The sequence below is a fragment of the Nicotiana tabacum genome, chromosome 21 (genome assembly GCF_000715075.1).
Source record: "Nicotiana tabacum cultivar K326 chromosome 21, ASM71507v2, whole genome shotgun sequence".
Lineage (NCBI taxonomy): Eukaryota > Viridiplantae > Streptophyta > Magnoliopsida > Solanales > Solanaceae > Nicotiana > Nicotiana tabacum.
Genome location: NC_134100.1, coordinates 82,837,687 through 82,855,202, shown reverse-complemented (window position 1 = coordinate 82,855,202; position 17,516 = coordinate 82,837,687). Strand labels below are relative to the sequence as shown.

Below are 17,516 nucleotides of genomic sequence, written 5' to 3'. Positions count from 1 at the left end.
CATGTAAGAATGCATCGAGTTGGTCTTTTATTCTTGGGTACACTGTCCTAGACGGACCCAACCTTGTGTTTAGTCCCCTAAGTCAAATGCACGTGATGCAAACATATGTACCTACTAGGGATCCGGCATGAAGTAATGTTCATCTAGGGTAAAACCTTAAAATGTGTGGAGTTCTAGGCCTGACTTACCCAAGCGGACAACTCGAGTCGGGGGAGGGGGATGGGGGAGCGCACCGGAAATACAGAAGCTTCACCAGCTTTACAATGGGTTCGATCGTCGTTCTAAAATTAGGGTGTGACACTTCTAACAGAAAAGAGCCACGCGTACGTGCGCTCCCAGAAGATATAGAAGACTCGGAGAGAAGAAGGGTGGCGTATCAGGTTTTATACAATTCAAATATTTATTAAAGCGGTAAAGAGCGGTCTTTAGTATAATAGGATCAAATATGTAAAATCGGACAATAAACAACAAAGTCAAGTATAAAAGTCATCTAAGCTCGAATTCTAATCCCTGAACCAAAAGTTCTGGGTTCGTTTCCTCAGAGTCGTGAAACTATGAGTTCAATTACCATCGTTGCTTATAAAACTATTATGTTATTTAGTCAATTACTTTATATCATAAGCTGGTAGCCCATAAATTAATTGAAAGGTTATTTGGTTATGAATTTTAACTAGGAACTAGTTTATGTGAAGTTGTCCAGGTTTAACTTGATGGCCTTAAGGCCGATAAGAGTCTGGGGATGGATAGTAGGCGTTTGAACATAATAATTGTAAAATTGCAAAAAAATGGTGAAAAACTTTTTCAAGTGAAAATGGTATTTAAAATTTAGAGTTGTGTTTGGACATAAATTGCAGTTTGGGTTATTTTTTATGTTTTGTGAGCAATTTGAATGAAATTTTTGAAAAATAATTTTTGAAGTTTTTCAAATTTTTAAAAAAATTCATTGAAAATTTTATGAACAAATGCTGATTTCGAAAAAAAGTGAATTTTGTTTTTGGAAAAAAAGAAAGAATTTTTTTTTATGTCCAAACGGGCTCTTAAATTATCAATCAACACATTCATTTTTCAGTAGTCAAATAAGACGATTTGATAGGGAACAAGAAACACTACAAGGAATTACACGATCTAACGAACATAGCAAATGACGAAAATTACATTCTTAGTTCAGGCCTGTTCAAATGGGCTAACTTCAAGGCCCAATATCCTCCGAAGATCAGACTTACCTAATTAACCCCTTATTGGGCCATTAATGCAAGTATGACCCATTGTGTATTAGGTTAAACTAAATTAGCCAATAATCGTACTAGATTCCAAACCATAACTCTATAATCCTTTAATTTTAAAATACAATACATGAACTACATGAAATTGTTTATCATAGCTGAATTACATATGGATAGTTCACATGGAGCATTTCTGTCCACTGGCCACTCGTTTCTTCAGGCTTGCTCATGGTTTTGCAACAAATAGCCAGGGGGCTATTATTGCCAACCACCTGACATATCAGATTAACCCATTATAAGTCACAAACAACCTCCATATTATAAGTTGATTACATAATTTCACACATAGATTATGCATGTTAACAAATTCTGAATCATATTGAACACTCAATGTTTTTCATGACGTATATTAAAATCATACCGAAATAGTTAGACTCGTGCACTAAAGGATTAATTAAATTTCATATTGGAATTAAACACATCATTACAATCAAACAAAGCATTCAAAATTCTATGAACATTATGTATATAGCACAGATTAAAGGAATACCTAATGTGATGAATTACAGCTGAGAAAAACCAAATAAAGGTAAGGAGATCAGGTAGTTGAAGCTCTGCAACACAGATCCAGCAATAAACAGCATAATTGGACAGTGATTTGAGTCTGAATTGTTTTCTAAAACCAGAAAGTATAGAACAAACAACAGCAGTGGAAACAACTTGAGAAATCTCTTTTGAAAGCTAATTATCTTCTGTTTTTAGCCCTTTTTTGGCTTTTCATATCTGGTTTTTGAGCCCTTTTTTGAACTTTTGAAAGTTGTTTCAGCTAGGTGAATGTGTGTGAGTGAATCTCCAGATTGTGAATGAGTATGAATGCCTATAGTGCGAGGATGGTCATCTATTTAAGCTGATTTTCAAAGCTGCTCTTCAAAAAATTTCTATTCTTTTTAATCCTTTTTTCTTTTCTGTTTTTACTCTTCAAGTCCCTCCTCAGCAGACCCCTGCTGGTTTTTCTTTCCTAGAAGCTTCCTAGTGGTTAGTTATAAAGATTCTCTAAGTCTAATCCCCTTAATACCTTTTTTACCTCCGTTACTTTCTACTCTCAAAACTACAGACCTTCTTTCACTTCTCTTTTTACCTTTCAACTCTATAGAAATCATGTGAGCCTGAACCTGGCTTCATTCTTAAAACAAACTACACTCCTAAGTCCAAAGTAGGCTAATCAAATCCTAGAAAGCTCGTGACTCACTAATTGATCCTCAAGAATAATATTGTTATACAAACACTAAAACAAAAGAAATTGTCGATTTAACAAGGAATTAAAGCAATTAAATATTATTTCAGTGATACCTAATCATGTGACTACTTAAACAACAATCGAAAATTCAATAGCTAACAGTTAATCACACTCAAAACAGATATGAATCAAATGATCAATTATTTGCTCCTGCTAAATTAAGCAGAGATGACTGGAGACAAACAAGTAGAAAGAAGAAAGGGAATGAGGGAAAAACATAGAAGAAGTAAAAGAAAAAGGAACAGAATATACATGCTGGAACTCAAAATGGATCGATAAAAGAATTCCAGCAACATGGAGGAATTGTTACACAAGCACTAACCATAGTTGCTTTACACCGGCCAGTGCTACATGCAATAATATCCCTTGCTAAGCCTGAGAAAATGACACCATGGCGATATGGGTGGGAACTGGCCGGTCAACCAGAGTTTGACTAGATTCCGATGGTCATGAAACAAGATAAACTTACCATCAATCGATAGCTCTCATTGAGAGTAGTCTATTGATGTTGGTATTAACCCCAAATAGTCCGAGATGTGAGGAAAAATGGAAAAGGGGATGAATTCAGGTTTGTGATTTCTTACATCTACTAAACGAATTGTTTGAGACGGATTTGAGGGAAACTGGTGGTGGATTTGGACCGAGGAGGGGCTGGGGATTGTACGGTTTGGGGTGGTTTGGAGGTGGCCCGCCGCTACCACGATTTCCGACGGACGGTACGCGGCGGGGAAGGGTGGAGAGGAAATAAGGTATGAGAGAGAGGACTTGGGTAGGGGTAAGGGCTGTTCCGACACTTTCAAGAGAACGAATGGCCAGTTATCTCCCGTTGGATCAAACAACAACGGACGACCGAGATTAAGCTTGATCCTTGTGTCGTTTGGCATATGGGGGATATTTGGACCGGATGAATGTGTGGGCTTGGACGGGCATGAACCGAATTAAGGTAACTGGGCCGTCCGATTTGCTTGGCCCAGTTCGAATGGGGGATTTGCAGTCGTACCCTATATTTGTGCCACCTTTTAACTTGTAACCCTATTTTTTAAAATTATTGATTTGGTAGCCATCTCACAAAAAATCTGTAATAATATGACAATTATACCCCTGACAAAAGATATAAAACGATCTTCTCCTCTCCTCTCAGCAACTTTATAAAAAAATTAAAAACTTGTCTAGATTCATCTTCAGAATCACACTTGCATGAAGTTGTTTCACCTTGAAGCTAAAACTTCATGCTAATATAGCATGAAGTTGTTTCATGTTGAAGCTAAAACTTCATGCTAATATAGCATGAAGTTGTTTCACATTGAAGCTAAAACTTCATGCTAATGCATGCTGAAGTTATTTATTCTGCAGTCTATAGTTTTGCCATTAATTTTATCTGAAACTTCACTCTAAACATGTTGAAGTTATTTAGTTCATTTGCTAAAATTTCAGACTAAACATGCTTAAGTTATTTAGTTCATTTGCTAAAACTGCAGACTAAACATGCTTAAGTTATTTAGTTCATTTGCTAAAATTTCAGACTAAACATGCTTAAGTTATTTAGTTCATTTGCTAAAATTTCAGACTAAACATGCTTAAGTTATTTAGTTCATTTGCTAAAACTTCACACTAAACATGCTTAAGTTTATGTCTTGTAGTATGTGATTTTCTAATGAGTTTTTGCTAATGCATGTTGAAGTTATTTAGTTCATTTGCTAAAATTTCAGACTAAACATGCTTAAGTTATTTAGTTCATTTGCTAAAACTCTAGACTAAACATGCTAAAGTTTTTTAGTTCATTTGCTAAAATTTCAGACTAAACATGCTTAAGTTTCTGTCTTGCAGTATGTAATTTTCTAAAGAGTTTTTGCTAATGCATGCTGAAATTATTTAGTTTTATTTGTTAAAACTTCATACCAAAACATGCTGAAGTTTTGTAACTCAGTCTACAGTTTTGTCTTGAGTTTTATCTGAAATTTCAGTCTAAACAAGCTGAAGTTTTTTAGTTTATTTTCTAAAACATCAGCCTAAACATGCTTACGTTTTTTTCCTGCAATTTGTCAATAGTCTTTTATTAAAGAAGGGCAAAATCGTCTTTTTAAAATACTTTTAACAAAAAATAGGTATGGATGCAAACGGAAAAACAAAACGGGTATAAGTTAAAAAGGGGCGACCAAATATGGCGCCCCATGCAATTTTTACGTTCGAATGTGAAGCTTCTCTTATCAGATTTTTCAAAACCAGCTATTTGAAATTCTAATTTAGACCTAATTTTGCATAACTAATCTAGTTATCTATTTTATCTAATGATTGGCTAATTAACTAATTTAATTGAACCTAAAATTCAAAAACAAAAGCGAAGATGACTAACGTTTATTTGTGATTTTATGTATTTTAATCATGCGTTTAATAATGTAATTAAATCCTAAAAAATGCAATTAAAATCTAAAAATGCAATGAATAAAATGACATTTTTTGACAATATTATGATTTAACACTATTTCGAATTAAGCAAATACAACCAAATTCCATGAAATGCAAACAAAGATATATAAAATCAAACAAAATAATTTAAAAGCTATGTATTTGGCATTTTAGGAGTAGTTTTGTGCAGGGGCAAAAATTACGTGCTCATAATAGATGTTCTTTTTCTTCTAAAATCCTTGAGTTTGACTTTAAATCTGACTCTAGATCCGGCCGATCCAATTGGATCTGCAAGGAAGGAGAGAGACATCACCGGAGAAAAGATTCGACCAGATTCGATGCTAGTTCTGATATTTTATTCTTTTTTTGTGTGTGTGTTGGAGATTTTGGTGTTGAAATGAAGGCAATGCTGGATATAAGGTATTTTTTAGTGTTAGTGTTCATAACTTGTGTTATACACACTTATACAAGGTTGAAGTGAGCTTAGCGTCTAAATGTTACCTGGTATGTTTCTAATGGAAGCAAAACCTGCACAAACAAATTCGAGGGTAGGAGTTGTTATTTTCATAAAATAATTCAAAGAATAACAACTTAGTATGAGTTAGATAAATTATAATAATGAAATGATATAGAATGAAAAAAGTGAACTTAGCCATATTTGAGAGCTGTAAGTAGAATGATGGCATGGGCATATTCTAATAGTATTTTTTTGTTGGAGGGATACACATGAAGAGCAGATGAATTAGATATCATGGATTTACATCCCCATCAAGCACATGAAGAGACGATCATCCTCCAAGGAATTTTGTAGTTGGCAATAATTGGATACTTAGGATCTTGCATATGCAGCTTGATACTTTTCTAATGTTCAACTTAAGAGCAGTCACACTCTCTGCACAGAAAGCTACATTATCAAACATGTTTTTCATATATACTTTTGGACACTTCAATGACAATAAAAGTACAGTGTGGTTACAGATCTTATCTCCCCCAAACAAAACCAAGATCACATTATTAATACAGCTATTATTGAATTTCAAATTATAACTCATAGTAGTTCCATACTGAGTTGAAAAATAGATATCTGTATTTGAAATCTTATAGGTGTCACAAAATTTCAAACTATGATTCATGAGAATTACTGGACAATTAAAGGAACCATAAATCTGTAATCAAAAGCTGAGTGGACGCGACAATACAACCAAAATATTAACAAAATAAGAGGGAAAATATTCAAAGTTTTGAGTGAGAATCAAAGTTGAGTAAAGAAAAGAAAAGGACAAGGTGAATAAACATGTGATTTCATAATCAATGTTTTACAGTTTTATGCACGTTCCTAAGTAAAGAAAGATAGGAAATTCAACCTGAGAATCCAATACAACAATAGCGGAGCAAACATCTGAGAATTCAGTATGATATCGAATTCCAGTCTCCCTCTTTCAACCCAAGTTATCAGAAATAAAATTCTGAAGCACAATAAAAAGAATGCATAGGGGGATAGTAAGAAGAGAAGATTCCAAGTTTTACTGTGCGATAATACTTCGGGGCATTAATTGTAACACCGTAATTATGGGAGAGAACTTATCTTTTGTGCTAATTCAGCAACATCATCATAAATTACATTTTACCATAAATTGTAAAGTGAATTACAGTTAACTCTTTGAATTGAATTATAAAAGAAATTAGGCACAGTAACAGAAAGCTGATAAACCAACTGAGACCACGAGCAGGAAAATAAAATTAGTATATCATGTTGGAATCTCTATTTGAATGATTCCATGATAACCCAAGCGATTATCTTACCGCCCTCTCTGCTTTGCTAGGTTTTGAAGATACCAAAAAATGCAAAACTCGATTTTACAATCAAATACATAGATACAACAACAAAATATGCAGAACAAATCAAATCAAGCATTAACACATAAAATAAAAGGGGAAAAGGAAAAATAGAACAAAGAGGACGAAAATAACAATCACAAAAGAAATAATTTCAAAATAGAATCGAAGAGGAAGACGCAGAAGAAGATCGCGATGGTACTTTTGGGACTCTCTGATCGGATTGAAGAAAAAAAACATGGAAGACAAAGGGCTTATTGAAGGAAAGCAGATGAAAGAACTCTATAGAACGATAAAAATAGGAGTAAAAGCCATGTAATATAAACACGTAAGTGGTAATTAGAAAATCCGGAGCAAACCACCGTACACCCCTAATATATACTAGTTTCTCCTTACACATGTATGTATTATATAATTTTATAAAATAATATCAAAATTATTAAGATAAAGCTTTAAGTAAACGATTAGACATGAAAGAATAAAGTACAAGGTTATATAAATAATCAATATGAATCATGTTATGTTGACTTGTTTGTCGAGGTCTGTTACTCCTAAACACACATGCAAGTATACGTAGTCGACAAGTAATATATTGTCACGATCTGAAATTACCACCTTCGAACCGTGATGGCGCCTAACATTTCACTTGCTAGGCAAGCCAACGTTAGAATAATATTATCCATTTTTAAACCAATTTTTAAACAATCTTTAATTTATTAATAATCAAATAAACAAATGCGGAAGCAAAGTTTAAAATATAGTGAATAATCCATAAAAATAATGGTGTCTAAATACCATCCCAGAATTGATGTCACAAGTGCACGAGCTTCTAGAATTATACAAATAAAGGTCTGAAATAAAATAAAGTTGTCTGAAAATAAACACACAGCTAGAGTAAAATAGATGGGGACTTCAGAACTATGAACGTTGTGCAGCTATACCTCAAGTCTCCTCTGAGTAGCTGAAATCCGAGTAAGTCTATGGTACGCCGTCGGGACCAACTCCAAAATCTGCACAAGAAGTGCAAAGTGTAGTATCAGTACAACCGACCCCATGTGCTGGTAAGTGCTGAGCCCAACCTCGACGAAGTAGTGACGAGGCTAAGGTGGGTCACTTACATTACCTGTACGCAATATTAGTAACAAAAATAATAATAGAAATAAATCAGGTAATTCATTTATAATAATTGAAGCCAACTCAGCAGTCATAACCAGTTGTCATTTCCATCAATTCTGTTGCAGCGTGCAACCCGCTCTCACAATATATTCATTTTTAATCAAGTCTGTTGCGGCGTGCAACTCGATCCCCCAATATATATATGTATGTTGCCTTTTAAATAAGTTTGTTGCGGTGTGCAACCCGATCCTCCAATATGGACTTTTAATAAGTCTGTTGCGACGTGCAACCCGATCCTCCAATATAGACTTTTAATAAGTCTGTTGCGACGTGCAACCCCGATCCTCTAATATAGACTTTTAATAAGTCTGTTGCGGCGTGCAACCTGATCCTCCAATATAGACTTTTAATAAGTCTGTTGCGGTGTGCAACCGGATCCTCCAATATATTCATTATAATCAATTTTGTTGCGGCGTGCAACCCGCTCCTCTAACATATTCATTTACCAATTCTTATAGAAAAAATTTTCCCAATAAATGCAACAACTAATATAAAATTATAAGATAACAAGCGTACAATAATTATGGTTTAATTATGAAACAAACAAAGACAAATAGCAAATTATTATGGAAATCTGAAAGAAAATATACAATTTAATAATTAATATGCTAAATGTCAAATAACAATTAAGGCACATAATTCAAATAGCATGTAACAATTAATGTAGGAATTTAAGAATTAATATTTGACAAAGAATAGGAGAGAAACAATTATTGTAATAATTAATTTATGATTTTAAAAATAATTTATGATTTTTCAAGTAAACAGGCAAATAATTAATTTGACGACGTATAGACACTCGTCACCTTGCCTATACGTCATTCACATTCTATTCACATAACAAATAATTTAAGGGTTCTATTCCCTCAAGTCAAGGTTAACCACGACACTTACATCGCTTTGTAAATTTCAATCAATTACTCAACCACAGCTTTTCCTTTTAAATTTGTCTCCAAAAGTTTCAAATCTATTCACAAACAATTTGATATATTCAATACGAATAATAGGAATTAATTCCATATGAATTTACTAATTTTTTGGATAAAAAGCCAAAATTCATTAAAATATTCGACATTGGGACCCTACGTTTCAAATCCCGGAAAAACTCGCAAAATTCGAATACCCGTTCCGATACGAATTCAACCATACAAAAATTGTCCAATTGCGATATCAAATGGACCTTCAAATCTTAACTTTTCGTTTTTGGAAGATTTTATAAAAATTCCAATTTCTTCCATCTAAATCTGAAATAAATGATGAATATAGACTTAGATTTATCAAATATAATCACTATATGATAAAGAACACTTACCCAATTCGAAATCGTGAAAAACTCCTTTAAATCGCCCCTAAGCCGAGTTCTAATTGAGGTTTTGTGAAAAATGGAAAAAATCCCGTTTTGGTTCTGTTTTAAGTCACAGGCGTCAGGCCTTCTTCGCGTTCGCGAAGGTCCTGTCGCATTCGCGATGAGTAGCAGTCCGTGGCTTTCGCGTTCGCGAGTCCTCCTTCGCGTTCGCGAAGGCTTTTTCCCCTTGGCCTTCGTGTTCGCGTGTCAGTGCTCGCGTTCGCGTAGAAGGGCAACTGACCCCTCCCCTGGACCTCTAAAGCTTCGCGTTCGCGTTGAGCTGGTCGCATTCGCGAAGGGTAAAGTCCCCATAGCTTCGCGTTCGCGGCCCAACCTTCACGTTCGCGGAGAAGGAAAATTCAACCAGCCCAGTTTGCTCTTTGCGTTCGCGAGAGTACATTCGCGAACGCGATGAAGGAAATACCAGAAGCCTAAAGTTGCAGAAAAAACAGTTTTTCTAAGTTCAAAACATCTTGTGGCCTATCCGAAACTCACCCGAGCCCTCAGGGCTCCAAATCAAACATGCACACAAGTCTAAAAATATCATACGAACTTGCTCGCGCAATCAAATCGCCTAACACCTAGAACTACGAATCGGACACCAAATCAAAGAAAATTTCCAAGAAAACTTTAAAACTTATATTTTTACAACCGGATGTCCGACTCATGTCAAATCAACTCTGATTCTCACCAAATTCGGCACACAGATCATAAATATTATAGTGGCCCTATACCGCGCTCTAGAACCAAAATACGAACCCGAGGTCAATAAATCCAACATCAGTAATTTCTTAAAAGTCATTAAGCTTTCAAGCTTTTAATATTTTATCAAAATTCCATATCTCGGGCTAGGGACCTCGGAATTCGATTTCGGGCATACGCCCAAGTCCCAAATCACAATACGGACCTATCAGAATTGTCAAAATACTAATCCGAGTCTGTTTGCTCAAAATATTGACTAAAGTCAACTCAATTGAGTTTTTAAAGCTCTATTTCACATTTTAATCTATTTTTCACACAAAAACTTTTCAGAAAATTGTACGGGCTGCGTACGCAAGTCGAGGAATGATACATGGTATTTTTTGAGGTCTTAGAACACAATATTACTTATTAAATTTAAAGATGATATTTTAGGTCATCACATATAGGATTGTAAGTACAAATATCGTACTCTCGGGGACTTGTGATTAACTATCAACTAAATTAAACTAAGACAATTAATCTACTCAAGCGATCTTCTAAAGTATAAATATTTAACTAAAATTAATCTAGAATAGTAAACTATGAAATTAAAGGAAACAAGTCTGCAATCTTAGAGATGAATTCAATGAGAGAAAATATTCTAGAGCTATGGGTTAGCTAACAATCCCGTTGAGTTTTTTACCTAAATCGTCTAATTAATTTATCTGGTTTATTGGTTGACTTGGTTAATATTGCTCGTAGCCTTCTCCCGAAGTACTACTCACATATTCAAGCTAATCTAACACATATATTCTCATGGAATTAGAATTAACAAGAACGCATTAATAATTCCTGTGTAGTAACCAAGCAAAGCGATTAGGTATATTCCTATCCTAACCTTAAATTCGCCCCCCACTCAGAGTTAGGATCTTGCTCTATTCAATCTTATATGCAATCTATAATTTCATCTCCCGAGTTCAATCCTAGATTCGTGGATAGTATTCAATTGGTGATCAAGCAATCAAATAATTAAGTGCAAGATTGAATAAATAAACCAATATGGTAAAATAATAAGAACAATTCAAGCTTCAAACTACAACGTTCATGCAGCACCCAAAACTCTATAACTAATAAACTATAAGATTAAAAGAAGGGAAGAGAAGAAAAACTAGTTAGAAGCCCCCTCCAAGCGTGGTGTGTGTTCCCCTAAGTGAATTTTCCTTCAAAGTATATTTGATATTCTTCAAATTAGGTTTAGAACCCCTTTTATACGAGTTGGGACCGTATAGGGCCGAAATAACCTTGTCCCAAACGAAATAGGAAAAGTTCCCGCCCCCAACGTCCAGACTAGCCGCGGCGCTGGAGGCAGAATGTTTCACGCCAATTCCTTTCAATATTTGCTTTGCTTTTCATCTCTTCCTTTCTTGTCTTCCACTTGGAGGGACAAAACTCAAAGGTGTCCCCCCTCCCCCCCCCCCTCCCCATCTCATCCTTTTAAATTGTTTTATCTTTCTTTCTTTTTTTTTCCTTCCGCTTTTTATTCAATTTTGCTCCAAATCTCTTCATCTTCACACTGCTTTATTCCTACACAATTAAAACATAATATTAAGCACAAACATATAATTGATGCTCAAAAGACGATTAAAAGTACTAGAATGTGAGGAAATAATGGTTAAATATATGCATTTTTGGCCGAATATCAACATCTCATACTTAGACTCGAGATCTCCTCGAGTAAGCATTAAAATCACTCTCAATAAATCAAGCTTAGAAACACCACGACTTCGGTTGATACTAACAATTAGGCTCTATAGCAACTCAAACCATCAGATATACACTTCCTAATCATCGTGCAAGATATACAAGTCACAAACAAACAACAAACTTCTAACCTCGTAACCTCATAGAGGGACTATAACTCACCAAATTTAAGCTCGCTCACCTACTCTTTCAAATAAAGCTAATAACATCACTTATATATCATGAAACGAGTGCCCTCACAAGAATAAATAGCTCATACACTCAAATCAAAGAATGAATATAATTTAAGGACTTAGCATCAAAGAATAACTCTCGCACTCACAAATAATTCACATGTATGCACAAAGAACAATAGGCTTGCCCATTATGTACATCTCTACTAATTAAGTATGCTCGAATAGAATCAAATAGGACTTTGAGTGGTTGTAATGTTGGCTAGGGGACGAGTAGGAGAACTATATAATAATGACTTCTTCTCTAAACACTTTGCACTTTTAGACTTAATCACCCATTATTTTCATCTCTTAATTTTATTTTTCAGCCCTCTCTTCATCGATTGTTTCACAGGTATTTCCCCCATATCAAGAACGTTTAATTTTTTTTTTCAAAGCAATTTTTTTTTTTCATTCTCTTGTTTTTTTTTCATGTCACATTCTTGTCAAGAGGGTCTTTTCATCACTTTTCAGCTATCGTTGGTCACCTTTTTTCACTTAACCATCCCTTTCTTCAAATTTATCAATTTATATCATAGTTTATGCAACCATGCTCAAGGAAGCAGGGTGCAAAAACTAGGGATTCAACAAAAGGATCAAGACAAAAATACGGCTTCCAAACAAAAGGTTACAGGCTCAACGGGCTAACTAGTGGTACGATATCTAAAGAGGCTAAAATTCATAAGATATATCAAAGAAAGCCTATTATCATCTTCTAAATAGAGCAACACTTTTATTTTACTTCAATAACGTGCATGACAAGTTCTAGACTAAGATGCATTACATGGAATATATGTAAGAAATTTTCACCACACATGGCACTAGTATCAATCAAGATGGATCAATTGTACTCTAAGACAGACATGATCATAGCGAACGATAAAATAAGAATAAGTTATATACAGAGTCACAACCCTGAGCAAAGGTGTCGGAAAGTCTGTTATTTTATTCATTACTCAAGCACTTAGAGGAAAGTACTACTCAAGCTCGGGCCAAAATATGCTAGTATCAAACAGGTAATAAAAGTTTTTGTCGTCTCCCTTTTTTTCTTCTCCTAAAAAATATCTAATCCTAAAAATAAAAAAGTTTACCCGGTTCAAGTTACATCTATTGGAAAAGAACCGATGCAAAAAGAAAAATCAAAGGGGATTATTACCTACCCAAAATTAACTAGAAACAAAAAGAAAATCTATTTGGATTTTTTTTAAATTATTGGACTTTAATCCCTCAAGAAAGTTGTCCACAAAATCCATCGTTGATAAAAGTCCAAAATTTCTGCTTTTTAATTTTTTTATTTTTCGTTTTTATATGTTTAAAAAAAAAAACACAAACTACTACATTAAGAGAAAATTGTTTTTACAACTAAGTTAGGATAACACAGAAAATCACCCAGACAATTTTCTCACCCATACTTAAAATTGTGCAATATCCTCAATGCACACTGAAAATAACAAGAGGTAAAAGTGACTCCCTGGTAGGCCAAAGGCCGAAGTATTAGCAGCTCACGAGATGCTCACACTTTACCCAGGTATGATTCTTTGTGCGGGTACCTCACACTTAGTTTCAACCATCTGCTCGCTTTTGCACATGCCTATTGGCTTTGACTCCATGCCCCTACTCCTACAAAACACAAAAATAACACTACACCGATTACACACACAAAAAAAAAAGAAGAAAAACAACAACAAAAAAATAGAATTGGTTTGCCTCCCAACAAGCGCTTGATTTAATGTCGCGACACGGTGCCATCACTTTCACCACTTTCCCTTCCACTTTGATGATATGAATTGCGCCCCCAATTTCGCATCAATTTTTCTATCACGTTCCTAGGGCGGTGGTGTAAATACAAAAGAACCAAGTAAACAATATCGCATCTTACACTTCTTGACCTTTAAGTGAGAGATGTCGTTTTGTCTCTTTGGTATGGCAAATTTTAGGATATAAGCACTTTGTTCCTCATCTATTGACTCCTCCATATGCTCGAATGGATTAATTCCCATGTCACCAACCAAACACAATGTTGAAAAGTGTTTAGAATGAGGTCCAATACGCTCCAACTCCAAAACTGCATTATTATTTACACAATATAATTGATACTCAAAAGACGATTAAAAGTACTAGAATGTGAGGCAATAATAGTCAAATATATGCATTTTTGACCGAACATCAATGTAAAAATTATTGAATATATATGTGAAATGATGCAAGAGATTTTTGTTTTTAAAAAAAAATACAAAATGATGTGCGCTACTATTTTTTAGGATTGAAATTTTTCCACATGGTGTAAATTGTTAAATAAAAATTCTACTCTCAAGAACAGTGCAAACTCAAAAATTAAAGTTGTATTTTAAAATTTCTTCTAATACAAAACCCAACCCAATTAACAGAAATTAGAAGTTGGAATATAAGATTGAAGAAAACGGAAATGTCAATATATTTTCAACGTTAGAAGGAATGACGAAGAAGAATTTGACAGAATATTAGCTCAGAAGAATGACTTTTTTTACTATCGGCTTAATAGAGGAAAAAGCTTTTATATAAACGTATCTCTTGATTTTAAAGGGAGCCAACGGTTAAAGGAAAATTTTAAAAATTGGTTACAAATAGAAGCATCGCAACCCTTAGAAAATACACCTTCTTTATCAGTATTTTTATCATAATTAAATAATATTTATAATTATTATTATATACTATATGATATTTGCCCACTTATTATATAATAATTAATATATTGGATCAAAATAATGGAAGGAAGATGTTGAATATTTGTATAATACATAACTAAAGGTAGCTAACCAAACATTAAAGCTTTGGAATGAAAGATTCTTTTTCATATTGTACCTAAATTCTTGTTGTTCTGTAATGGAGGCATATGAGACTTGTACTCTATCATGTTTTAACAAGAATATTAGGATTTTCTATTAAATTCATTGAAAGTGGCCTCTCTCTTTGTTACATGTATAGAAAATCTCATTCAGAGTGTCCCACAACAGCTCTATCTCTCTATTTTAAGCTATAATTGAGAAAACTTTAGTGCCATGAAGAAATGTACAAAACAAATAATATATTTTAGATTTTCATGAATCTTGTTTTTCTTCTACTTCTTCAAAATAATATTAACCAGTAACTTCAATATTGAATTTTAATCATAACCCTAATATCCCGTACTTTAAATTTTTTAAGTGCCTGGACAACCTAAATCATATTGTTAGCAATTGGAATGCCCAAATCATTAACATTTTATGCCCAATCAAAGTATCTCTGTCTCAATGTTATAATAATTTTTAGATATATATACAATCCATGTATAAAGTACTTAAAATATATTATTTTTATATCCCAAGATAATTATAATGTATTATTGTAAGTTTTATTCATGTGTAAAAATAATATTCCAAACCATATCATGCATAAGTAAAACACAATAATTATGAGATCATGACCATTATCCTAATGTTTATAAACATTAAATTGTATAACTCATAGATGATTGATAATTGTAATGTAAAGGTAGTATAACCTGATTTTATCACTTTCTTCCTCGTAATCCATTGCTTCGGTGCAGTTGTTTTTGCTATGCACTTTATAGTCATATCTTTGACCATTAATATATGGATGCACCATTGAAAAGATTTGAGAGCCAAAGAGTTCATCCACGTTGCTTTTAACACATTTTCTCCTCTGATCTGCTAGCGACGTAGCTTGTTAGTGCAAGATGGTCTAATTATATACATAATAATAATCTATATAAACCCAATGCATCTCTTTTCTTAATGCTTAGTCTAATCAACACTCATTCTTGTGAACATGATTCAATATGTATTCGAATTATGCTTACATAATTCTATTAATCATAATGCAATTAAAAAGTTGATACTAATAAAAATTCAAGCATAATATACTGAATATTTGAGAATAAAATAATTAAACTAAATATTGAATTATATTCTAAGATCTTTTTGAATATTTGGATCTTTGTAACAATTGTTGATAAATGTGTCTACGAAAGGACCTATTAAAAGAAGACATACTACTTATTAGTAACTACTATTTATAAATTTTTCATGGACGTAGTACTATCATTTGTCATTTATTTACTATCGAAACGAAAAACCATCCGAATGAAAAGGAATTCTTACAGTGCACTCACCGCATGTCAACAAAATATCGGAAACCTTTAGAAGTTTTTGAAGAAAAAATATATATACACACATTATTTTTTTTATTAAAGGCAGCGTTTTGTTTTTCAACTAATTAAAGCAACGAATGAACAGAGTTCAAATTTGGATATTTAGTTACATACTAAAAAGCCATAACCTTTTAGAAAGGGCACTTAAAATTAAATTAATTTTTTATTAATAAATATTAGATTTTTAAGAAGAGTATTTCAGTAATTTAACTTTTATCGAAAAGTATCAAAAGAATGAAAAGTCATGATTTGTTTCTTTAGCCTTGGTTAGTAACGATTTATTTGTTTATTAGATTAAGGAAGTGATGATTTATTACTTTTAGCTTTGTAATTTGAACGGTTGTGACTATTAATGAAGGGGTATGAAGCACTAATATAGTGATGTTTGTAGCGTTGTATTTTTTAAATTTTCTAAATAAATTATAAGTCATATAGAAAGGTAATTTGATAATTCAACTTTTCACTTTTGAACTTCCCGCTTTTATAATAATTAGTCTTAGTGTAGCGTTGCGCGTGTCCCTCGTGTTAAAGAAAATAGATTTTTAAAAATAACATAAATAATTTTCAAATGATGTGTTTCTATTATAACGTAAGAATTAACAAAAACTTACAAGTTCCAAAATGATAATATTTGGGAGTTTGATTTACTCTAGTGGTTTTTCCCTCAATTTGTTCGCTTACTTGCTTCATTGTATAAAAAAAGTCATGAAAGCAGCGTTGATTGAAAGGTAAAAAGATCGTTCAACTTTGCCTGAGCACTTGCTTAGGTGTATTGCATGTATATGGTATGTTACTTATTACACGAATTGTGTTAAAAAAATTGAGAAACTTTTTACCTATATTTTACTCATTTTAATGGAATTTCTAAACTATAACCTTATTCTATTCATGCCTAAATAATCATATAGGCATCCGAACTCGATTATTATAAATAATTTTATAAATTTTTAGCTCGATCGTTATCTTATTTTACCTTGGTTCTTTTCTAAAGTACTTTTATTTGCTTCTAATTATATATATACGTTATTTTTCTATTCTTATTTCTTTGTCCAAAATATTGATCAATCTTTTTACCGTTTAATATAATTTCACATTTTGAAAAGATTGTCATTTGATTTATTTCTTAATATGTAGACAATAAAAGTGGACAAACGAATTTGAGTATACTTCAAATTCTAAGTCCTTCTATTAGTCAAAGAAAAAAGTAAGTCCTAATTGCTAAGTCTAAATTCATATCATCTCAATATAATGCTTCCATATTTTTTTAATCAAAACTAAGTTTTAAATGTATTTTTTGTACGTGCCTTAGCTAAAATAATTGGATTATAATTGTTACATCCTAATTGAACTGTACCTTTTTTAACTTTATCTGCATGCAGTGAAAATAAGT

General features: G+C 33.0%; 1 long non-coding RNA gene across 1 annotated transcript; it reads right to left on the bottom strand.

Annotated features, from left to right (window-relative positions):
* Positions 1 to 1,107: 1,107 nt before the first annotated feature.
* LOC107791713 (uncharacterized) lies at positions 1,108 to 4,471 on the bottom strand. The gene is made up of 2 exons (XR_001649319.2): positions 2,843 to 4,471; positions 1,108 to 1,495 (listed from the first exon to the last, which is right to left on the bottom strand). It is a non-coding gene; the product is annotated as an uncharacterized LOC107791713 (long non-coding RNA).
* Positions 4,472 to 17,516: the final 13,045 nt, after the last annotated feature.